This window comes from Jaculus jaculus, chromosome 1, assembly GCF_020740685.1.
Source record: "Jaculus jaculus isolate mJacJac1 chromosome 1, mJacJac1.mat.Y.cur, whole genome shotgun sequence".
Taxonomy (NCBI): Eukaryota; Metazoa; Chordata; class Mammalia; order Rodentia; family Dipodidae; genus Jaculus; species Jaculus jaculus.
The window spans coordinates 49,871,629-49,897,175 of NC_059102.1; the positions used below are offsets into that span (position 1 = coordinate 49,871,629).

The following is a 25,547-nucleotide window of genomic DNA, read 5'->3' on the forward strand; positions in this document are numbered from 1 at the left end:
ACTTTGAGTCTCTCTGACCAATAATAGCTCACTGTGGGAGGAACTCAATTCTGGCCCTAGGAATTATAAGCCAGGGTCCATGGTTTTAGGGCTATGCTTTCTCCACCTTTCCTGAGGCTCTTCTGTTTGGTGCCCTGCCCCCTTATTGAGAGTAATGACTTGTATAATGGTATTCAAGAAGAAGGAGTCTATGGCATTAATTCATGTTGCCATTAGTTTTGTGTATTCCTCCATCCCACCTTCCTCTACCAGGACACCTTTCCTTCTATTCCTTTCCTTTCCTTTCCTTTCCTCTCCTGTCCTGTCCTGTCCTGTCCTGTCCTGTCCTGTCCTGTCCTGTCCTGTCCTGTCCTGTCCTTTCCTTTCCTTTCCTTTCCTTTCCTTTCCTTTCCTTTCCTTTCCTTTCCTTTCCTTTCCTTTCCTTTCCTTTCCTTTCCTTTCCTTTCCTTTCCTTTCCTTTCCTTTCCTTGCCCTTTCCTTTCCTTTCCTTTCCTTTCCTTGCCCTTTCCTTGCCCTTTCCTTGCCCTTTCCTTGCCCTTGCCCTTGCCCTTGCCCTTGCCCTGCCCTGCCCTGCCCTGCCCTCCCCTGCCCCCTCCCCTTCACTCCCCTCCCCTCCTTTCTCTCTCTCTCTCTCTCTCTCTCTCTCTCTCTTTCTTTGTTCTTTCTCTATGCCTCTCTTTCTTTCTTTTTTTCTTTCTTTCGTTTTTCCCTGACCACCCAGTTGTTGCCGAGTAGCCTGCCCAACCCTCCCTCCTTATTTCCCCCTTTTCCTAGCTTCATTCTAGTACCATGTCCTTACTATTGATGTTATTTATAATGACTTACAATTTATTGACATGCTGGTCCAGGATGGGAAATTCAGATGAGAGAGGATATGCACTGTTTGTCCTCTGAGTCTGTGTGACCTCACTCATCATGATTTTTCCAAGTCCCTCCATGTTCCTGTAAATTTGATTATTTCATTTTCTCTTATTGATGAGCAGAATCCCATTGTGTATATGTATCCCATATTCATTAACCATTCTTCTGTTGATCAGCATCTTGGCTGATTCCAGTTCCTAGCTATTATGAATAGAGAAGCAATGCAATGGTTGAGCATGTGTCTCTGTGGTATATGGTAGAGTCTTTAATGTATATGCCCCAAGGAGGTATAGCTGGGTCTAGTGGTAGTTATATTTTCAGTATTTTGAGGAATCTTCATGCTAATTTCTGCAGTGGCTGTACAAGCTTGCACTCCCACCAGCACTGGATGAGGCTTCCTCTTTCCCCAAATTCCTGCCAGCATGTACTATCACTTGATTTTGGATGGTTGCCTTTCTAACTAGAGTGAAAAAGAATCTCGTAGTCATTATAATTTGCATTTCCCTAATGAGTTTAAATGCTGAACATCTCTTTAGGTGTTTAATGGCCATTAGTATTTCTTTTCTTGAGTTATTTTATGCTCTTAAATTTGAGTTTTTCCCTTCATCTAGCTATGTGATCAGGGCAAGCTAAACATATTTTTTGGAGCTTAGAGCTCACAAGAAAAAAATTAATGAATATTTAGCACTTCATTAATGAGGATTAAATAATGTGAATGAAGCCCTTTGAATAGTAAATTTAGTTTTCATGGAGGAATGTGAAGAATGTACCAAGATTGCACATTAGGGACCACTCACTATCAGATTGTAAATTCTTAGTGTCCCCTTATGCCATGCATCTACCTCAGTTACTGCATGTGGGTAAGGTAATTACATAGATTTTAATAAGTATTCTGGATGATACTGAGGAATTAAAATGTTTTAGAATCGTTGCCTCAAAGGGGTATGCCCAATTTTAAAATAAAAACAAAGCCAATAGAAAAACTGAATTTAAAATTTAGCTTCAGTTTCCTATCATGCTTTCTTTTTGTACCCAAAATATTTTTTTTAATATTCTGTACATTTGCACTATGAACTGTGTTTTTATGAAGGCATTCCTGGATAACATGTTGCTTCCTTTTTAAAAATATATATATTTATTTGAGGGAGAGACAGAGAGAAAGAGGCAAACAGAGAGTGAGTGTGGGTGCACCAGGGCCTCCTGTTACCACAAACTAACTCCAGGTGCATGTGTCACTTTAAGCATCTGGCTTTACATGCATATTAAGGAATAGAACCTGGATCATTTGGTTTTGCACACAAGCACTTTCAACCACTGAGATATCTGTCCAGTTCCAACATGTTGCTTCTTAACCTCTTAACTTTTGAATAGAAATCACTTAAACCAGAACTGGAGGCAATAGCTCAGTGGTTGAAGGTACTTCCTTGCAATGCCTGTTGGCCCAGCTTCAATACCCCAAACACTCATATAAAGCAGACACGCATTCATTTACAGTGGTAAGAGACTCTGGTCAATCTCTCTCTCTCTCTTTCTCATACACACACACACACGAACTCTAGTAAATAACTAAATGAAAATTGAGGGCTGAGGATATGCTTCATTCGTTGAAAATACTTGCTTGCAAACACTATCCACTTAAACCCAAATGTAAAAAGTTATACATATGGCTGGAGTTTCTTTGCAGTGAAAGAAGCCCTGTGTGCCTGCACTCCACACACACACACACACGCACACACAGACACACACAGAGAGAGAAAGAAATATTTTTAAAACATTTTAAAAGAAATCACTGAGATCAAACCTATAACTTTATATGGTCACATTACCTAGTTATCCACAAATAATGATATAAATATGAAATTGCTATAATCATCTCCAGTAATGTGGCATATTAAAAAGGCTAGGAGAAGCCAGGTGTGGTGGTGCACGCCTTTAATCACAGCACTCTGGAGACAGAAGTAGGAGGATCACCATCAGTTCAAGGCCATCCTGAGACTACAGATTTAATTCCAGATCAGCCTAGACCAGAGTACCTTGATAAACCAAACAAACAAACAAACAAAAAAAAAGGCTAGGAGAATAAATAAAACAATGAACTTTCATGTCAGAACTATATAAATGTTTAAAGAAATCTTTTACCAAAATACATTGCATCCTAGACAATTTGTGGGTAATATAAAGAGTGAATCTTGACCAAGAAGCAACACAAAATCACAATGTTCTATTCAAATAGAAAAGCTTCCTGATTTAATGAGAAACTTACTTAGTTTAGTATATAGATACATATATTCTCCCTCTCTCCCCTCACCCCCCTCTCTCTCTCTCTCTCTCTCCATCGGGGTGATCCCAATGGTGGCACATTTGCCAAGCAAATTTGCATTCCTCATTTAATCTTGTTAAACATGCAGGTGATAGCAGCAAGCCCAAAACCAGCCTTGTGTATTCCTTGGTAGAGGAAGAGCAGAAGCAGGCTTAATTGAATTAGTTACATAAGGTCTCAGTGCTTAATAAAAATAGTGTAATTATAAAATTGTGTTTGGCTTACAAAAGAGCACTATTTATTATATTTGAAGCCATACTTGGCTAGGTCTACAAAGACTCAGCGAAGAGAGTTGGTGAGCAAGTGATTTCTTAAAATGACCTCCAGACAAGCAGGTTGATAAGAATTTCGATATCAGGGCTGGAGAGATGGCTTAGTGGTTAAGCTCCTGCCTGCGAAGCCTAAGGAACCCGGTTCGAGGCTCGATTCCAGGACCCACCTTAGCCAGATGCACAAGGGGGCGCACGCATCTGGAGTTCGTTTGCAGTGACTGGAAGCCCTGGCGCACCCATTCCCTTTCTATCTGTCTCTTTCTCTCCCTCTCTCTCTGTCACTCTCAAATAAAGAAATAAAAATGACAAAAAATATTTTTTTAAAAAAAGAATTTCGATATCACCTTCAACATCAGCTTTTGGATGGATGAATAGACTGAAGGTATAAAGGGGGTGAAAAGCACCCCACATGCAGAGGGGAAATGCTCTTTATATGCACCAACATGCAGCGACACTGCCAGCAGGACAGATACACCAGCCAGCTCCATTGATTTTCCCTGATTCCTCATGTTCCTTCCTAATGCACCAGAGGATGTATATAATGCATACGGCAGATTGCATCAGCATCAATTGTCTACTTATTGCATGCATAAGTCAGAAGGTATGATTAGTGCATTAGAGACTGAGGATCGGTTCCAGATTGCATAGTCTCATTGCCTAATGACTGTCACAAATAGGAAACTCAAGAGCCAAGGTACCCACATAAGCCAGCATTCATAGCTTCAAGAACTCCCCTCTTTTGCACCATAAAAGTAAATAAGGTAGTTTGTTGAACAGATAAAAGCTTTTCAGTGCAAGAATTTTTTGCTAAATAGAGAAAACAATGAGTCTTCATAAGGATGGTTGCATTTTCTTTTGCCATCGATCAAAGATTTATAGCTGTACTTTCTTTTTTTTTACCTAGGCAAAGAAATTGCAAACAAATTGATGTTTAAAAAAGCCTGCAATGATGGCCCCAGTTGTGTATGTAATCTGAGGAATATAGCTCTTAACTTATTATTGTATCTTTCATTACTTACACATAGTAGTTCAATAAAGCAGAAAGCCATATAATACCATGTTATTGATCAACAATAAAAGAAACTTCCTCCATGATCACACATTCATGTATGATGTACAAGATGCTGCTGCTTTTCTTTCCTAATATAATCCTTATCAGCTACATACCTTTACTTGATCACACCAGCAAATTATTTTGGTCAAGTCAATTGTCCTTATATATTGTATTCTCCAGGACTTTGTCCCTGGCAGCCTCCAATGTATGCCTTTGGTGAGCATTTTCATCTTAGAGTGTAGGTTATATTCTCCAACCCCCTTCCCCTGAGTGTGGCCAGTTCGACAGCACAAAATACTGACTAAGTTTTCAGTTAAGATACTGGGATGTGGGCTGAAGGGATATCTTTGTGGTTCAGGTGCTTGCCTGCAAAGCCAAAGAATCTAGGTTTGATTTCCCAGGACCCATATAAGCTAGATGTACAAGGTGGTACATGCGTCTGGAGTTCATTTGCAGTGGCTAGAGGCCCTGGCACACCCATTCTCATTCTCTCTCCCTCTCTCTCTCTCTCTCTCTCTCTCTCTCTCTCTCTCTCTCTCTCTCTTCCTCTTTCCTTCTCTTGCTCTCTCAAATAAATAAATAAATAAATTAATTAATTAAAATAAAAGATACTGGGATGTGTGAGATCTATACATGAAAACTTGATGACATGGAAGTCCACTGTGTCTGCACAAAAAGCATCCCAATTTCTAGACTGTGCATGAAAAAGCAAACTGTTGGTTAGATAGGAGCATATTACTTATTTTAAAGTCTATCCTGGGGCTGGAAAGATGGCTTAGTGGTTGCATACAAAGCCTAAGAATCCAGGTTTGATTTTCCAGGTCCCACATAAGCCAGATGCACAAGGTGGCGCATGTATCTGGAGGTCATTTGCAGTGGCTAGAGGCCGTGGCACACTAACCTAACCCTGAATTCCTTTCTTGATTGGGAAATGACAAGATAAATACATCTGAGGGCATCACCTGGAAATGCATTATCCCTCTTTTATTAGTGTAATTTCTCTGTCTGATTGGCATAGCTGGAGTCTCTTCAATATTGGCAACCCAACAGACTTCTGTTGCCTATTTTGAAAGTGAAGAGAGAAAGTCAGATATATCAAGGTCACCTGCAAATGTCAACACTATACTTGATATAAAATCTTCAGAGAATGTTTTGCTCTAGAAGTGCTTATTAACTTTAAAGTGAGTCTTTAAACTAAAGGACACATAGGGTATCTTCTAACTGTGAGATTCTCCATTGTTGGGTTGATTTTGGTTTCAGAACACTTCCTTGTTAACCACTAGATGCACGACCTGAGACTTCATGTTTGATCCAGAGTGAGTGCAGCTTTGGTATACTACAGCTACCATATCACTAGCAATGGGAATTTCTCTGGCTATTGGTATTGTTGGCATTTGTGAAACAACATTTATAGTAGCAACAATTTATGTTTTTTGATGACAGGAGGAAGCATATTTTTTCCACATATCATTACTCTCCCTTTAATGTTTAGTGAACACAATTGCTCCTCTCAGTCATGCTGCTGTTCTAAGTCACTCTCTTGGCTTCTGCAATGGGTATGCTAATGAAAGCCATCCAGCGAATGGCTTGGTGGTCTCTGCTGAACAGATTCTAGTTTTCTTCTTCCACATAATTTCCTGAACACTTAGCTTTACTGGTTAAAAACAGACATATGAGACATGGCATGGAAGTGAAGTAACTTCGGTTAATTTACCATCTTGCTCATGAAGAGCACCTTCTGGTACATCAAGACCAATCAGCACGCTCCCACTCATCAGTGTTCCCTAAAAGAATCAAGGCTATTGTTTTTCTAGAAAACTACCATTAATCACATTCTGACTTCATTATAGTCTCTTAAACCCATGGGTATCAGGTAATAACTATTACATGCCCACATGTACAATAATATTTTTATATATTAAAGATTCAATAATGAAAATCTGTCAAAAATTGACTCATTTATCTATGCTAGTTGAGAAAGCTATATAAAAGATAAAATGAATAAATAAAACTGGACCAAAATGAATAAAGAAGTTGTAAAACAGTGGTGTGACATATAAAAAAGTAACATATGCTAGAACCTTGAGGCAGGTGTTAAGGTAACAGTTCTTAATAAAGTCAATGTGGTTTTACTTAAAACAAACTGTTATACAGAAGTTTCAAGGAAGGAAATGAGTGAGCCTTGAGATACTGAAGAACATCCAAGAACGTGCAGAGGTCCTATGAATAAAATTAAAATGGGCTTGGAATTTCATGATCTTTCACAGGAAAGAAGTACAGAGCCTATTTGATTAAACCATCATGGTCTACTTCAATGGTATTATTTCTTTACCCACGGGTAGAATATTTGGACTTCATGTGAATATTAAAGTATTTAATATTAAAATATTGAAGTCAGATGGTATAGCCATGCTTTAAGGTTCCATAACACGACTAGACTTTTTCATGCAGCTATTCATAATGACACTTCAAAAGGTTGTAACTCTTCATCATAATTAGATTTCAATTTCTTTTGCTAGGTTTATAATTGATTGTGAAACTGTACTTATTTCTGTTCATGCTTTGTGCAGAAAAGCCTTCACTAATCTCCCTTCCTTTACTTTTCTATGTTGAATAGCTTTATCCAGAAAAGGAAGCAAAACTCCCTAAAAACAAAATACATAACAGGTCATTTGTCCTATTGCTAGCTTGCTGAGAAAAGCTTAGTGATGAAATAGTATTCAAAGACAATTTTTTTTCCAGTCAAACATTCCATTCACCAAATGAGATATGATTCTCTATGCTGTAAAAACATATCTGACTAGGAGCAACTTAAGGAAGCAAAGCATTTATTTGGTCTTACATTTCAAGGAGATATAACCCAGTATGTCTGGAAAAACACGATAAACCTGCTCTTCACATTTCAGCCAATAGCAGAGAACGAACAGGAAAGGGGGCGGTTCTATAAAACCTAAGTCCCACCTCCAATGCTTCATGCTGAACAAGGCTCCACCTTCAAAAGTTTCCACAGCCTTCTCAAGCAGTGCCACCAGATGCATACCAAGTGTTCAAACACAAGTGATTTTAGAAAACAGTTTTATAGTTCAAACCACCATACCTCCCTTTCAAATTGGGATACTTTTTTTTTCCAAATGGATGCAATGCATCAGCAATGTAAGCACTAAATGTAAGCACTAAAATGGATTTTAATTTAAATATATCCAATGTGTAAGGTAATTATGGCTATTTCATCTATCAGCTTCTCAAGTTACTGATGAAAATTAAAATACTTATTCATGCAAAGAGGATAAGCTTCATAAACATTAACATATTGGCTTTTGTCTGGGGAAAATGTATCAGCTATGAAATTGGTACATGTAGATTGGGATATTGAACCCCAACAATGGTAAGTAAGCTACTAGAAATTTAGAGAATAATAATGTTATCTATCTGACAAGCATGTGGTGAAAATTAAGGTTGGCAATATTCTTGGGTGCTGTCAAATTTAGTTCTGAACTTATTGTATGCCTGGCAATGAAGAAATGTCAAAAAAATATGAGTTCTTCCCAAAAGAGTACCTTGGGAAGATAAAAGCCTCATATGAGAGACATAAAGAGTAAAGTAATACAGTGATTGCATTAGTATTACTATTGTTCCAAAATATTTCTTGTGTGCTAATGTAGAAAATATTACCTGTAAGGAGATAAAAATTATGGCAGGCTGGTAATTACTAGAAATTCTTCATTTTAGAGATTGATGTCATGTCAAATGTAGATGAGAACAGAAATCCTCTGACCCATTTTCTCATTACCCAGATCCACAGGTCATATGTGCCTGAATACAGCACAGAGTCCCCGAGATCTGTCCTCCTAGATCCTTCCTGTTTGCATTTCTCACTGTGGCTTTTTTTGAGCAAACATTTCTGAGTGCCTATATGTTCTTAGTACTACTTTTGATGTTGGCAACCAAGCTGTGGGCAAAACCCACACAATCTATTGACTCTGTGGAGCTAGGATTCCAGTAATGGAACACTGAGCATGGGATTTCAAAAAGAATGTGGATTGGGGCTTGAGAGATGGCATAGTGGTTCAGGTGCTTGCCTGTGAAGGCTAAAGACCAGATTACCCAATTCCCCAGTACCCACTTGAGACAGATGCACAAGGTGGCACGTGCATCTGGAGTTTGTTTGTAGTGGCTAGAGGCCCTAGCACACCCATTTTCTATCTGCCTATTTCTCTCTGTCTCTCAAATAAATAAATAAAATATTTAAAGAATAATGTTTCTTAGTGACAATACAGCATTGAGATGGAAGCTGTGAGGGTGAAAAGACCTTTGAGGAATTTTTACTTGCACAGAGAGTTGCATTAGAAAGAACTAGCTATAGGTGGATTAACATTGCTGGCAGAGGGATACAAGGACCAGACTCTCTGAGGAAGAAATCTCTGGGATTGGTAAGAAGGGGAAACAGAGAGACTGGTTGGCGCAGGCTAGGGAAGAAAAGCAAGACCAGGAGTGAGATTGGATGATAAATGGCACCAGTGCGCAATTGTGGGGCCCAGTATAATACAGAGATAGGATGGAGGGGCATATTCACCAAAAAATAATTGTTTAACAAAAGTACAGACTTAGGGTGTAACATTGCCCTTTGAGTTTGTTGTTCTCAGCATAAGCCTTATCTTACTAGGGGAGAGCACATCACTGGAAAGGCACAAAACAATACACTACTTAAATAGTCTTAATTGGTCTTTAGTGGCCTCAATACACAGACATACTCAAAACAAAGGAAATACCAATTATATGAACTGATGGACTTGTTAATTAGCTTAGTCATGATGATTTCACAGTGTATATGTCTATCGGATCATCAGTTTGCACAGTAAACATCATCAGTTTCATTTTCAGTCATATCCATGCAGTAAAGATGGAACAACTAGAAACACTATAGGCTTGAGAAAAGATGTTTCTGGATGAGTCCTCTGAATTTAATATTTACGGTTCTTTCTGTACTGAAAATAGCTGTTCTCTTTCTTTTCTTTCTTTTTTTAAATATCTATGTTAGTCACTGCTTAGTTTGTATGTGAAGGCACATAAGAGTCTGAGGGCTAGGGGCTGGGGGGAGTTGAGCCACTTCTCAGTGGTCACTCCTGTGGCACCAAAGCAAAAGAAAGTCCGTAGAACTGCTGGGTCAGGTGCCCTGCACGTCCCCATCCAAAGTGCTCTGCCTTTCTGCACACTAAGCACAGTAAGCAAGGGCTTAGTTCTAGAAAACACATCATTGTTTTTATTTTGTACATTTGAGCATTTAGGGAGCCTACAACACTCAGCGGGATTTCACTTGACAGGACACACCTTCCTGAAGAACAAACTTCTGGAAGAACAAAAAGAGTTTTCAGTGCAATATCAAGTCAGATATGGTGGAAAATGCAACTAATTGATGTTGAAAAAAAAAAAACAAACCCTCTAGTGGCACTTGGGGATTTTTCAGGACTGGCAAACACTGGCCCATAACTTGAAGAGAAATTTCTTTCTAGGCCATTTTCTTGTCTTTCTACTTGTTGACAGCAACTTTGTCGGTGGGGATGGGAGGAAAGGGGAATGACAGTAGCCGCTAATTCAGAGAGAACATGCCATTTAAATGAAAAGCAGTCATGTCTTTCTTGTCGCAATAAAGAAAGAAAATATGGGCTGGAGAGATTCTTTAGTGGTTAAGACGCTTGCCTGATAAGCTTAATGACCCAGGTTCAAAGAACCAGGTTCAAAAGTGACACATGGGAGCCGGGCATGGTGGCGCACGCCTTTAATCCCAGCACTTGTAGAGAGCACTTGTCCTCTTGTAGAGAATCAGCATATTATACGTTATCATGATCACTCAAAGAAAAATTCAGTTTATATTATCTGCAGCCTTTTTTTTAATTCAAAAGTAAATACAGTCTTTTGTGGAGTAACTTGGAATGAAACCCAGGGCTTTCCACATGTTAGGTAAATTCTCTACCACTGAGCTACATCCCAACCTTTTTTATGTTTTTACTTTCATACAGGGTTTCACCAACTTGCTCATGCTTTCCTTGACCTTACTATGTAAGTCAGGCTAGCCTCAAGCTTGTGATAGTTCTGCCTTATCCCACAAGAGTAGCTCAGGTCCAAAAATTATGTTAGCTGGGTATGGTGGCACACTCCTTTAATCCCAGCACTCGGGAGGCAGAGATAGGAGGATCGCCATGAGTTCGAGGCCACCCTGAGACTCCATAGTGAATCCCAGGTCAGCCTGAGATAGAGTGAGATGGATACATGATGAAAATGTGCTACACAGTACAATAGCATCCTATTCATCAGTATGGGAAAATGAAATTATGAAATTTTCAGGAAACTGGATAGACCAGGAAATAATCATATTAAGTGAAGTGACTCGAACTCAGAAAAATCAAAACTTCATGTCTCTCTGATATGTGATCTTAGTTTGTAATAACTATAAGTACACATGTATATATGGGTAAGTGTGGACAACCTATAAGGGCATAACCATAAACAAAAGCAAATGTAAAGAAGGGGTTGGGGCCAGGAGTGGTGGCTCACACCTTTAATCCCAGCACTTGGGAGGCAGAGGTAGGAGGATCGCGTAGAGTTCAAGGCCACCCTGAGATTACATAGTTAATTCCAGGTCAAACTGGACCAGAGTGAGACCCTACCTCAAAAAAACAAAAAAAAAAAACAAAAAAAAAAAAAAAAAAGAAGAAGAAGAAGAAGGGGGAGGGAAGGGAGAAAGGGTACATGTGACATGTAAGTAGATGGGGGAAAGATACTGAGTGGAGGGGAATTGGGGATAGAGGCTGTTGTGGTCAGATATGCATTGCTGGCAGAAAACACCCAACCAAGCGCAGCATGTGGGAGACAGGGGTTAATTTTGGCTTATAGATTTAAGGGGAGGCTCCATGATGGCAAGGGAAAGTGATGGCATCAGGTGGACATCACCTTCTGGCCAATATCAGATAGACAATAGCCACAGGAAGTGTGCCAAACATTGGCAACACCCATAACACCCATAAGCCCATCCCCCAAAATACATCACCCCCAAGAGGCTTCAATCATTAAATTGCTACCAGCTGGTGACCTAAGCATTCAGAACATACATTTATGAGGGACACCAGAATCAATCACCACAGAGGGGTCTAAGGATAGGAACAGGGATAGGAATCAACAAATACTAATTGTACTTGAAAATGCCACAATGAATGATACCTAAATCTCTGTATGACAAATAACAGAAAGAAAGAAGGGGGAGGGAGGGAGGGAGGAAGGAAGGAAGGAAGGAAGGAAGGAAGGAAGGAAGGAAGGAAGGAAGGAAGGAAGGAAGGAAGGAAGGAAGGACAGCCTTTTCAATCAGAAAATCTGAGCTGTCTGTCAGAAGTCACTATGTTAGCCATAACTGTGCTATGCAATATTTTGGATTTAGCTTGAGTCTTTCAATCAATAAAAATATTAATCTTTCAAGGATCACTTTTATGGAATGGTCACAGGAAATCATATTTTACAACTAAGTGGCTTTCTATATTTTGTCGAATATAATGGAGAGATCTAATACAAACCATGTGAATGGGTCTCCTGGGCTGCCTCTGGGTAGCATGATGGAATGAGGGAATTATGGAGTGTTTAGTGCTGAAGTGAGCCTTCTGCTTACTTGGGGCAGCATTGCCATTTATGGATGAAAAGGGGAGCTGCACTATGAACTACATAAATGGCTTAGTCCTCACAATGAGGTCTGAGCAGCATCACTATCACCTTGGGAACATGTTAGAAATTTAGTTCTCAAGGCCTGCTACCTAAACTTTCCAAAACTTGGGAATGAGCCCTGGTAGTCTATTTTAACTAGTGCTCTCATTGACTCTGATGAAGATAAGAGCCTGAAAACCTCTGCACTGATTTCATTTCTTCTCATGTGTAACCCAGGGGCTCCCTAAACCCCGCCACATCATGCTATTATTCTTCTCTTTCTACCAGAATCTTGTTCTTTAGAATTGAGGTGAACAAGAATCTACCAAATTCCATTGTGTCCACATGCAACATTCTAGTGGGAAAACCAATAAAATTATTCTTTAATCAACTCGAAATATACTTTACCTGACTTGAGAATCCTTAGGTGAAAATAATATTATTGCATCTTTAACAATGTAGATAATCATTTCACTTCTGAATTTGACAGAAAGCTGATTCTTCAGGAAAGCTATTTAAGCATTTTCCTCTAGCCTCATATTATTCAGAACAATGCTAATGCCACAATGAAACTGAGTCAGTCTCATATCTCTTAGACTGCCCTGTATCTAATTTGAAAAACAAATTCAAAGACTGCTAAACAGAGTCCAAGTCAACTTTAAAAATGTTTCTCCTACCTAGCAAATACACAGTACACTTAACTCCCCCATAAATGTATGCATATTATTTTGAATACTTAATGAGTAGTTTAGGATGCTCAGTATAGAGCAAATAAGAATTAATGCATATTGTGTTTAATCACTAAAAGTAGATTGCTATTATTGAACTCTGAATAATATGCAAATTGTCCTTTTGATTAGCTTAAATTGGTTTACTTAGACTCATTTATAATTCTCTCATCAAATTATTGTAATTGTCCCTTTGCAAACAAATCAGGTACATGTTGCTAATCAGTGAACGCTTGAAGACAAAGAATTTCCTGCTAGAAACAGACACTGATTTACCATGAAGCTAATAAAATTTAAATGTACAGTCCCTCTACAACTTGGTACCCAATCTTAGATTTAAATTTTATTTGTTCTTTTTGTGTGTATGAGATGACAGACTATCCAATGAATAGGCTCTAGACCCCACAAAGCCTGTATGCAGATTCTTGGGAGGAGCTGTTCTCTGGCAGTGGACAGAATACTGTATAAACAGAGTGCGTAATAGCCTTTCCATTTATGCTCAGTGAACACTAACCCTAAATGAGTACCCATGTCAGTTTTGAAGTAGATAGAAATTGTTTATGTGCAAGTGCCTTGACAGTTGCCAGTGGTTTCAGATTAACGTTAGCCTGGGTTGTCAGTCACCACCATAGCATTTGAGGTTTTCCTTCCCTTGAATCAAGAGAGGTAAGAAGCACTTAGCAGCTCCCCATAATATTGGGCAGTGGAGTGCACATTCACACTCTTATAAATGTAAGTCTCTAAGTAAATGCTTTCAAACAAAGGGAACTTTACTTTGAGCCAACTCTGGCCCTAAAAATTAAAACACACTCTTTTAAAGTTCTGGAAAGAAAGCCTTTTGATCCAGAGCTGAAGTCAAGGCCAAACACTTTTTAATATCTCTTTGATTTGTTTGTGAAGCTCTTGTCTCTGAGATCAAGAATGACAGCACGATTTACATCTTCATTTCAGTGGAAGAATTTCTTTTTATTATCACTGAAGGAGAAAAATGATGTAGTTGTAAATATGAGCCACTTTAAGTAGGCTTGGCTGTAACAACTAATTTCAAAATTCCCAAGGCAAAGTTTGTTTGCTTTCTATGGTTTTTTGTTAGCATTTTAAAAGCTCATATGCTGCAAGCAATGTTTTTGAATCAGTCAGTCAATGGAAAGGAAACTATGAGGGAGAACAAGCCATATATATCTCTGAATAATAACTGCAATGGTAGCACTGAAGATTTAAACACTCTGTGTTGTCAACATACAGATCCATTGGGTAGAAAGTTTTAAACTTCTTTTTATGGTTTCTAGCTTACTTCTCATCTGGTGCATGTTAGTCTTAACCTCTTTTTCCTCATTTATCAAAACGGAATAATATCTATGACAGCTTCTACGAATAAGGCATGCTAAACTTCCACAGTGGTGCATGGCACATGGTGAAAACCAACATGGAGATAACTCTTCCAGTGAGAAGTGAGAAGCCCATTCCAAATATGAAGTACATAGTGAGATATGGATTGAGAATGAAACCTACACTTGTTCACGTTTATATTACAAGAGCTTTAAACATTGGGACACCTAACTGCCATTCACTTCCTATAATCTCTTGATGAGATTCTAGATGTAATCTCAAGGAATTCATTGTACTATATCTTATTTTTCATATTGTTTATTGTAACATACTTGCAATATATGCATTTGTCTATTTGTTACACATCGTTAACAGATACCTTTTTTTTGTCTGTTTGTAAAGTGTGCACTTTTATTGAGCTGGAATAGATACCTTTTTTGAGAAGTTCCATATTCTCTTTGGTTTACAAAGAATCTCTTTTATTATTGATAAATACTGAATTTTCTAGGTGTATTGAGATAGTCATATACCTTTTCTCATTTAGTCTGTTAATGTGATGAATTCTATTTGTAGCTTTTTTGTTTATGTATATTTTAATGTTTTATACAAGCAACAGAAACAGGATATATTGGCTGATACCATTATATAGGAAATTGTTTTATATCTTATTGTATAAAGCTTACAATATAGCATGGATATTTTCCCTCTTTAGTTCATTGAACTCTTTTTCTTCCTCCTTTTATTTTCTTTTCTTTCCTTTTTTTTTAACTTATCTTTTTTTTTTTTTTTTTACATAGGTTATAGTCTTATATTCTTTCTCCTCAATACAGTAATTGGTGTTCACTATTTCGTAACTGAGGCCTCTACTAGGGGTGGGGTGGGGAGGCTGTGCCTCAGTATACTTCTACCTGTGTTCTGTATTTTCTGTATGAAGTGTTTTGGTTCACCACTGTGTCTGATGCTATTTTCCTGGAGGTGCTAGTTGGGCTAGCATTGAGACGGCCTCCTCTGCAGTTTCTGCTGGACATGGACAAAACATCCTGTGGTGAGCAGTCAGGTGTCTTTTCTAGAACTGATGGATCTTGGATCTTCCAAGTATTCTCTTGCCATCTGTAAAGTAAAACTGATTCTCCACCAGCTGGGGATTAATCACAAACACATGAGATCATGAGGGATTTTTTACATTACAACCATAATGGATAATGTATCTTATATTTCCAAGGGGGAGGTTCTGTTACTGACTAATTATATGTTATTTTATGTTAGGAGAGACAAGTTGATTCCCTAGAAAAATCTTTTATAGGTCCTATATACACTGATAAGACTGCCTCTAGATGTTAATTTCAATAATGGCATTATCGAGGCCAAGGATACACCCTTTAAAAAAAAATTCTGGTGCCTCTTTCTAAGCAATTATTTCATGCAATTTTGTTGAGATAAGCCCAACAGACTGGCTTATGTTTGATGCAAGTGAGAGAGAGAATTGGTGTGCCAGGGACTTCAGCCAATGCAGTTGAACTTCAGACATATGTGCCCCCTTGTGAGCATGTGCAACCTTACATGCTTGTCTCACTGTGCATCTGACTTACGTGGGACCTGGAGAGTTGAACATGAGTCCTTAGGCTTCTCGGGCAAGCACTAAGCCATCTCTCCAGCCGGTTTGTGCAATTTTATCCTCCCAGCAACAATTCAAGAAAGGGTATCCTATTCCTAAATATTCTTTTCAAAAATAGGTTATGTCAGGTTTTTTGTTGCTTATGTCATTTTTTGTTTGCACTTTTGTTTAGAAGTAGGGTCTTGCTATGTAGCCCAGGCTGGCTACTTGACTCAGGATCCTTCTGTTTGTCTCTTCTAATTACTGGGATTACAAGGGTGTGCCACCATGCCCAGTCTTACCCTCTACTTTTAAAAACATACAAATATCAGATTTGAATTAACTAAAGTTGACTTTCAAACATTTTAAGCAATTCCTTAGAATTTTTGAAATAGCTTTAAACTGTTGGAGGCCTGTGGAGCTTCCCATCTTTCTCTGTAAAAGTGGGTTGATCCAAAAGTTTTTCCTGAAAAATATCTTAGAAGGAAATAAGTATTTTTTTCCATCTGTGATATAAAGTTTCTTTTAAAATAATATATTTGAAATATGTCAGCATTTTCCACCATCAGTCAACCTACAGAAGGATAATTTAGAGAGAAAGAGTATTTGTCAAGTGGTGCAACATAGAAAGCATTCCCTTGGCAGCATTTCTAGTAAGACAGTCTGAAGTCATCCTTTCAGGCTAGATCAGGCATGCTCAGGTTGGCACAGGCATAGACCTGGAGGTATTCTTTCAAACCAATGGTATTACTTAATGTTGACTGTTGACTTTTTAGTTCTTCAGTTCTGGGGATTGAGCTGAGTGCTTCGACACATATGAGGCAAACATCTACCACTAAGCTGTGTCACCAACCCTATTCTGAAATGACACTAGTTTTCTTTTGTCTCCCTACAGTAAAGTGCATTGACTTGTTCTAGGGAGACCTTAAATATGGTATGTTTGTCTTGAAGTGCTGACTGGAGAAGAGAATTGAGCACATAATGGAAATTTCATTATGACAGAATGTGTGGACATGGGCTTGTGAATTGTCCCATTTGTCATTTTTACCTCAACTCACAGAGGAGCTGATTTTATGAGTTTTTCAGGCATTATGAAACAAGGTATTTCTGAAACTATACTACCTTATCATGAAGAATATACAAAACCTGAAAAAATAGCTGACATCATGTTCTTTTCTGTGAGTTTGCATTGCCTGTGTTGTTTTGGATTCTTTATATTGTTACATCCATCTAAACATTTTACTTTTGCACACTTGCAAAGGTCTTTCCTATTACATATTCCTAATTGTTCAGTTATTCAGTTGGCATGTGGACTTTATTAATAGAGATGCCAATTCACTTGGAACTTGTTTCTGGGACTGTGTAGGCCACATTGAAATGGACAAATACAGTTTTTGTTACAATTCTGTAATCTTGTTGATTTTCATGATATAATGACAGGCTCATAAGTTTAGTCTATTCAATTCTTTCTCAGAAGTGTTTAGCAAGGCCATCATTTTCTCTGTCTCTATTCTCTTTGCAGGATATTTATATCAATTTCTTTCCTATGCCCTAATGCAGGAATCCAGGCTCACTTCAGAGTTTTGGTAAATGCCAATACTGAATAAAAACAATTACTTTTCTGTTCCTTTAACTTGTAGTTTTAACTGCAAGTGGTCAAGTCAACCTGGAATTTAAAATGTGATCATTGACCTGAAAACCATGCTGTTTTATGTTTTAATTCACAAATCTCTCTGTAGACATAAGAGTTTTGTTATTTTCTATTTTTCAAGATATTCATTTCTCAAACCTCCAACTTTTCTTACCTCAAAATTTGTCAAATATAACTGCATATTTTGCAGTAAGTACTGAAGTGTAAAAGGAGCAGCCTAGAATGGATGACTACCTCCTGGCTGGGCACCTTTAAAAGGCCATGTTCAAGTTGGGCTTTTATGAATAAAATTAGTGTAACTGATAAAATGCTGGCTCTTTCGAGTTAAAGACTCCTTTAATTAAGCCTTGGTACATGTGCTAAATGTTCTATATATTTTTTAATGTTTTTTTTTAATTATTGCCTTGGAATTATCTCTTAGTACCAGAATATTCATAAGAGTTTGTTAGAAGACAGTGTGTTACTCATGCCACTTTTCATGCACAGCAATTGATGATAATTACAGTGATTTTCTCAACTTTTTGTTTAAAAATGTGCTTTAATTAAATTGTACCTAATCATCATCCAGTTTGCATATTTAAATCTATTTTGTGTTGAAAATATTTTAGTTAGTTAGTTAGTTAGTTATATGGGAGGAGAGAGGGAGAGAAAGACAGTGGGCACACCTGGGCCTCTTGCCACCTCAAATGCACTCCAGATGCCTCTCAAATAACTCACGATTGTATATGTAGCTTTTTTTTTTTTTTTCCCAAGATAGGTGCTCACTCTAGCCCAGTCTAACCTGGAAAACTCACAATGATCTTCCTACATCTGCCTCCCAAGTACTGGGATTAAAGGTCTACACCACAGCTCTTGTCTCTGTACATATAATTTGTTCATTTAAACTAATAAGTCACATGCTGTTGTGTAAGTATACCATAATTTGTTGGTTTACATTCTTACTGTTAAACTTAGATGATTCCCACACATTTTTAAATGATTAACAATAACACAATTATAATTTGAGGTAGTAATTCTGAGTTTCTGTTACCATATTTTCTAGCCAATGCAAAAAAAAAAAAAACTTAGTTTAATGGTTACATGATAGAATTGAAATAATAGCTCTCTATTACTAATTGACATTATTTTATATTACAAGATTAAATTTTGGGCTGGAGAGATGGCATAGTGGTTAAGCATTTGCCTGTGAAGCCTAAGGACCCCAGTCCGAGGCTCAATTCCCCAGAACCTACATTAGCCAGATGCACACGGGGCGCACGTGTCTGGAGTTTGTTTGCAGTGGCTGGAGGCCCTGGCGTGCCCATTCTTGCTCTCTCCCTCTCTCTTTCCATCTGTTGCTTTCAAATAAATAAACAAAAAAAACTTTAAAAAAAGATTAAATTTTATGAGGCTGGTCTAAAATGATTTGTATTCATGTGAAGTAACAATTGTTCTTTTCCCCCCTTTACATAGTAGTGCATGTAATGGTGTATCTAATTGTCACATGTAAAATCATTTCTATAGATAAAATCAGGTTTCTGTAAGAAGAGTATAAAGAAGATATCTAAGCAATAAGTCATTTTGTAGTCTTAACATTCATGAATTCAGATCTGCTTTCTTAAAGAGAAAACAAATAAAAAGAAAGATGAATAGAGTATAAAAGCAAAAGGGACAAAATCAACAAGTTCAGTCAAAGTTCAGGTCACCTATATGAAATCAAGTTGATTCCTTGACTTTTTCAAGTCTTAATTTTGTATCTGAGAAACATCAATACTCAGAGGTGTTTGCTTGTTCAGTCTGGAACTGTTGTGTCTGACACCTATTCCTTCTTTCCTCTCCATTTCACCTGATAGAATCATCCCATTGTCTACTTTTTAGACCAAAACCACAGATCCTCTTTCATTCTTAGCCCTAACACTTGAGGAATTCATCATCAACTCCTCTGTGCTTGTCCACATTGTATCCACAGTGCACTGACTTTTCTCATCCACACTTTGATATTATATTTAGGCCTTCCTCATCTTTATCTAGTAGGATAGTTGTTTCTTCTGTAATCCAGTGTTCACTTTACCAATGGATGAAATTAAAAACAATATCAATCAATACCATCAATCCTCAGTTCCCACTTAAAACTCATATCTTTCATAGTATTTAGATTAAAATCCACATAAGGGTCTTATTATCTGTCCCTCTCTGCTACCTAAAACTCTCTTCCATCATTCTATCCTTCCTCTTGTACTCTTCTTTTGACTCCATTCCTCAGTACTGTGCAAGAAATATCCTTATCACCTGTAAATAGTCTCTTCATCATTCCTGTGTTTTACTGTCTTTACATCAAATAATCTTCCTTAACTGTCTTACTGTCCTATGTAAAAATCCACTACCACCAATATGGCACTCTTTAATATATAATCTTTTCTTAAAGACTTCATTAATATATAAAATTATTTTGTTTGTCCTACTAGTAATTTATCTGCTTCAGTGATTAACAGCTGCCCAATACAATTTGAAAAACAACTATGAGAGTGGTTTAGTCAGTATTGCTTACAGTATATTTATAACAAGTATTCTGTTATAACAAGTATTCTGTAGGATATGCTTGTGAAAATCACTGATAGATGTTAATGCTTTTCCAGGAATGTGCTCGTGTGTGAGTTTATTGTGTGAGTATTCTTAAATAGCTAAGATAATTGTGGTGGTGCATACAAATCTGACTAATGATGGCAGGAATTTTCTGGCAAGTGAGAACTAAAATATGTACATGAAATCATGAAAGACATGAAAAGAAGTACAGATAACTTAGCATTGGAGTTGATAAAACTGGGTTTTCTTTAATGGCAAATACTGCATAGTCTATGCCATTTACCCTGGTCTTTAGTGGCTTAAATTTTCATGAGTAAATGTTAAGATAATTTTGAAATAATTATTGGAAAAGTGCTAACTGAAGCAGAAAATCATTTTAATGTGAGTAGGATGAATTATTCTCCAGGTGCCCTTAGGACGTGTATATATCTTATAATAGAGCACAGACAAATGGAATTTTTCGGTAAAGCTTTCATGTTTTACAGGATTAATTCACAATATTTAATGGCATGGCACAATGCGTAATATTTACAAAAACTTTTTTTGCACTCTTATTTGAAATTAAAATCTTATTTAGTCAGAGCTTTGAAAATCTTTTGATAGGATATAAATTAAAATAAGAATTAGGTAGACGCGATTCGCTTTCCCCTCAAGGCTCGCTCAGGGATCGGGGCTCGGGCCGCCTTCTCCGTCGTCTTCGCTTCGTTCCCCATCCCTCGTCATGCCCCAGGAGCTCTCAGCGGCCGCGTCCTGCACCGAAGACGATTTCTGCTGCCCCCTGTGCCAGCAGGTGCTCAAGACGCCGGTGCGCACCGCGGCCTGTCAGCACGTATTAAATTCTATCGCATGAGACATCATTACAAATCTTGTAAGAAGTATCAGGATGAGTCGTGCACGCAATGCACGACCCATATACCTCACTCAACAAGGAGGGGACCATGGGGAGGGGGTAGGTCACGGATGAGCCTAATAATGGTACCAAACTGCCTGTACTTGCAGAATAGAAAACTAATATTAAAAAAAAGAAGTATCAGGATGAATATGGTGTTTCTTCTGTCATTCCAAACTTTCAGATTTCTCAAGATTCAGTAGGGAACAGTAATAGGAGTGAAACGTCCACATCTGATAACACAGAAACCTATACCAAGAGGATACAAGTTCTTCAGGGCATTCCATCTTTAAGCGTCCCTTATGTCAAGAATCAAATTTTACCAGACAGCATTTGCTGGATCACTGCAGTAATCACTTATTTAAGATAGTGAATGTGACAGGTCCTATTTGAGTGTCTCTTCCTTGGGGAGATCCTAGCCAGATTACTAGGAAATTTGTTAGCCATCTAAATCAAAGACATCAGTTTGATTATGGAGAATTTGTGAACCTTCAGCGAGATGAGGAAGCCCAGTATCAGACTGCTGTTGAAGAATCTTTTCAAGTAAACATCTGGAGAATGTAGACATCTGCATCTTGTACATGCGAGTGCCATCTTTAAGGGGAAAGCAAGGTGACATCACCATTTCAGTAACTTGATGTGCATATGAATAAAAGTGATCGTCTGCTGTCATTTTTTAATTGCAAAATAAAGGTGAACCACCTTAAAACTTCATCCTTTTGACAAGTTTAAAAAAGTTAGGGTAGTATTTTAAAAGCATAAAAAGAATTATATTTCACTTAGTGGTGAGAAGGTGATCTCTATTGTGCTTTAAACTTTTTTTATATTGCATATTGCATTTTTTATTACATTGCTTTTGAAATTTGGTGCACTACCTTCTCTTTCTTGTTAGTAGGTAACACAGCAAATTCTGAGGGATGTGATTCATGTAAATCTGATAAATCTAAGCCAGTTGTCAGAGCTACAGAATGGAAACTTGAAGGGCTCAATGGAACAATCCAATGGAAGTTTTTAAAATACAGATTGTAGCTAAAGAATTCAACTATAAGAAAATTGTATTTACATAATATTTAGTATTTTTTGAAGACTAGTGAGATTTCTTTAATAATTTTAAACTTGAAAGCTCATTGTAAAGATACTTCTTTTTTTGCTACTAGGTCATGTTAAAAGAAAAAAAAACACTTCTTTGATAGTAGTTGGTAATTTCTAGTAAATTCGTTGTTTGGCTAATTTGTTACCCTAAAACATATTAAGTTGTATAATCATTCTTTGGCCTCAGAATTTTTGTAGTCAATGATTCTCATTAGCTGACTTAAGAGTTGGTGACATGCCACACTTCAGTGAGTTTTTAAAAATTCAAAGTTGGAGATATATATGTATACATATGTGTACACTTATATATATGTACACACACACATACATCTTTGCCTATAGTTTGTCAGATTACATACCGAGTTTCTATTAGAGATTTTAATAATGGACAAACTAGGATTGAAGTTTTTTGTTTTTTGTTTTTTTTAATGTAAAAACAAAGAGTGTTTATTCTGCAGAATCAGCCAGCATATGGGTGAAGTGTTTATCTGGTTTAAAATTTTGTGTGGGACTAAAATTTTCAAAAAGTAAAAATTCAAATGCTAAATGATATAATTGGTTACTATTACACCTTAAAGTTATGTTTACATATACATTTATTCATGGTACTCATTTGTTACTGTCAAAAATAAATTCATAACTGATTTAGTGGAACAGATTTTACCAGCCACTGCTACACTACTGTTTAGTCCAAATAAGCATTCAGTCACAGGAATTAGAAAATATTACTTAGATGGACCAATTTAGAATAAAAGATAAAGAATGAGGCCGGGCGTGGTGGCGCACGCCTTTAATCCCAGCACTTGGGAGGCAGAGGTAGGAGGATTGCCATGAGTTCAAGGCCACCCAGAGATGACAGAGTTAATTCCAGGTCAGCCTGGACCAGAGTGAGACCCTACCTCGAAAAACCAAAAAAAAAAAAAGATAAAGAATGAATTTACCAATATTCCATACTACGTACAATGCTATACTTTCTATAAAATAACTAAGACAACTCAAAAAAAGAAAAAAGAATTAGAATTCCAGAGAATTCAAACACTTAATCAGATATTTGTAGTCAAATTACTTCCACTTGCTTTTTTTTTCACTCAAAACTACATTTCTCAGGTATATTTGGAGAATTAATTAGTTTTCATTAATTAATTTGTTTCCATTATCATCTTAATAACTGTTGTAGCTCTAGATAACTCATTGTAATGAGATGGACCTCATTTGCCAAGTGCCACACAATATAGCTTTTTGTTTCTGTGGAATTCATCTGTGATGTCAGTCAATTAACTCAAGGGAATTTTAAATGCCTACTTTGTGCGCCAATGTGCCAGGGCCTTGGCGATACTCCTAAGGGTAAACAACTAGGTCCCTGTATTCAAAAACTTCTAAATCTACATTGCAAGAAAAAGCTAACTTAAAACCATCTAAAATGAATACAATTAATAATTAAAATTCTACAATAAGTAGGACAAATAATAACTAATAGAGAAAAATCATAAGATAATTCACATCAAAACACTAATCTAATAATATTTATACCTTTAGTGGGTAGATGATCAGATCTTTATCAAGGTACCTGAAAGTCTGCCCTTCACTATCAACATTGAGGAGTGGTTAGCGGGAAATAGTGCTACAGGATTTGGGGGGTCCTGGAGGAATCCCTAAAGCTTATAAACCCCAATTTTAGGTCCTGTTCTATTTTTTAAATGAACTGATAAATATGAGATTCAGGAAGATGAATTATGAATTATTAAGTTTATTTAGAGAAAAATCATAAACTGTAAGTTTATTTAAGGGCATTTGGGATCTAGGAAGAAGGCTAGAGCAGCAGGCACGCGCAGGAAGCAGGAAACACTCTCATGTGGAAAACATCGTCTAGTTTATCATTCAAGAAAAACTGAGCCAGGTGTGGTGGCACACACCTTGAATCCCAGCTCTCATAAGGCAGAAGCAGGAGGATCGCTGTGAATTTGAGGGTAACTTGAGACTACATAGTGAATTTCAAGTCAGTCTTGGCTAGAGCAAGACTCTATCTTGAAAAAATAGAACTAAAAAACAAAAAGAGAATAAAAATTGAGGTTTTTAGGGAAAGATTGGAATAGACCCACGAGCATATATAGATGGGAGTTTATAAAGTTCATTTAGGAGAAACTGAGGCCTTCAAGGGAAGACTGGAGTAGAGCCACAAACATGCGGGCGGAGGATAGAATGTAAGAGATTGTGTAGAGCGGCAGAAGAAACACACATAATATCCATCTTATGGTTTCCCACGGAAGAAAGTTCAGAGGGCAAGCAGTGGTAGCTTAAGCAAGAATAGCAGAGGGAAAATATCAAAGCAGAAACTAAGAAATCTAACTGAGAACTCTTAAGGAGGAAAGAGAGTTGTAGCCATGATTCTCCTGAGTTTATATTTTACAGGTACCAGGGCCACAATTAGTGAAAGCAACCACCTGGTAGATCTGGGTTGCAAGGGAAATACACACATGGTAGATTTAGAGAACAGAAGAAAAATCATACATGTAATTAAGGTGAAAAGTTACCCCAAATTATAAAGAAAAGACAAACAAAAACCTTCCTCCAGACCAAGTAACAATATTATATTCTCCCCTCTACCCAGCCAAATTGAGTGGGGGTCTCACTCTCATATATCCTTGGGGCCCTTGCTAGGGCCTAGCAAGGAGAAACAGGCAGAGAGAGAGAGAGAGAGAGAGAGAAAGAAGAAGAAGGAGAAGGAGCAGGAATATCCTTTATAGTTAACTGAAAGGTATTTTTTTCATCAGATTCAGGTATGCAACATGGAAGACCCCATTGGTTTGTAGATTTGTTGGGCAGACCATAGGGCCAGCTCACCTGGGCCATCCATCTAGGTGGTAGACTATGGGCAGCAAGGGGCACTAGAAATCAGTCCTCATCAGACATGATTTCTATCCCTGCCAAGGGTTCCATTCTTGTGCCAGGGCGAGGTGGCATGTGGGATGACATCTCCTAATTAGCTTTAGCCCTGAGTTTTTAACTGAAACTGCCTAAAAGAATCTATCTTTATCCTATTCCCCTTCAATAGGAAGGAGCGCTGGGCATGGAGGCGCATGCCTTTAATGGCAGCACTTGGGAGGCAGAGGAAGGAGGATCACCATGAGATCGAGGCCAACCTGAGACTCCATAGTGAATTCCAGGTCAGCCTGGGCTACCGTGAGAACCTACCACGGAAAACCAAAAAAAAAAAAAAAAAAAAAAAAAACAATAGAAAGGAGCAAAGGAAGGAAGAAGAAAGAAATCACTGATGAGTGCCCACTAAATTTCAGTTGTATATATGCATATTTTCAATTAATCCCAATAATTATCTTGCAAGGCAGATTTATTTATGTGCATTTTACAATTGAGGATCTAGAGTTAAAGAACTTGCATCAAATATTTCAGCCAGTAACTAGCAAATACAACCTGCTCCCCACATCCCATATAATGTACTAGATTTAAAAATAAATAAATAAATAAATTTTCTAGTAGTAATTGATACCAAG

The 25,547-nt window shown here is 37.6% G+C and overlaps 1 protein-coding gene and 1 pseudogene across 2 annotated transcripts in view; both read left to right on the forward strand.

The window, feature by feature from the left end:
- The window catches only part of Prkg1 (protein kinase cGMP-dependent 1), a 1,244,729-nt gene that overhangs the window by 566,943 nt on the left and 652,239 nt on the right, over positions 1-25,547 (forward strand). The gene's annotated exons all lie outside the window — the stretch shown is intronic.
- On the forward strand, positions 20,779-21,510 carry LOC105943712 (annotated as a pseudogene).